A 960-nucleotide genomic window follows, 5' to 3' on the forward strand; every position below is an offset into this window, starting at 1 on the left:
CCGCCGCCGCCGCCGCGCACGGGGTAAACAAGGTGAGCCGTCCTTCCGCAGCCCCGCCGGGCTGCACCGGGGGGGCTCTGGGGGCGGCCCGCCGAGCCGGGGCCCCTTGCACCAGTGGGCACCAGTATGCACCAGTGGGATGCCGACCGCGGCTGCCCCGCCCCGCCCCCGTCGCCCGAGCTCCGGCAGGTCCAGCCTCTCGGGGGATTGATTGCCCTTGGGGTTGGGGGCGAGGTGTTAACTGATTAATTTCAATAGAATAGCAAATTAATAAATAACAACAGCACTAATAATGGCATGAACGCCCCTAAAAGAGGAGCCCGGCCCCACGGCCCGGGCGCGGACGCCGGGTGCCTTATTAATTATTACACGGGCTGGCGCCGGAGCTCGAGGCGGGCGTGCTTTTTTTTTCTCAATGAAGAAATCGGTTTTTTTCCGGGCAGCGTGGGTCTCCGCGTACTTACGGGAGCAAAAGCGGTTACTTCCCGGTGCAGTCGGGTGGGAGGAGTTCTCCGGGCTCCGGGTTTGTCTTAATCTGTCCCAAAATTAAGACAAGGGGGGGGGGAGGAGTAGAGGGAAAACGTAAACCCTTTCGCCCTGCACAGAGAAAGCCATGAATGAGGTTGGTCTGTCCCCGCCCAGCACCACTGCGGTCTGCTAGGTTTTTTCATCCGCTGCCCTTTTATTGTTTAAATAACAGGAGTTTGGATATATATTAAAGTTTGATGAGTGGCTCCCTGAACTCCTAAGGAGCCTGGCATTTACTCCCTAGTTTTTGTCTGGGTGTTGGTTGTGAATCCCTTTAACTGTAAAAATAAAACCCCCCCCCCAAAAAAACCTTCCCCCCCCCCAAAAAAAAGAAAGCAACAAAACCCCCAAACCAACCAAAAACCGACAACAGTGAGAAGAGAACGGGGGGGGGGGGGGGGGGGGGCGGGGGGGCTGGCCCGCGGCCGGCGT

Source organism: Haliaeetus leucocephalus, unplaced genomic scaffold (genome assembly GCF_000737465.1).
Source record: "Haliaeetus leucocephalus isolate CR32 unplaced genomic scaffold, Haliaeetus_leucocephalus-4.0 Scaffold217, whole genome shotgun sequence".
NCBI classification, from domain to species: domain Eukaryota; kingdom Metazoa; phylum Chordata; class Aves; order Accipitriformes; family Accipitridae; genus Haliaeetus; species Haliaeetus leucocephalus.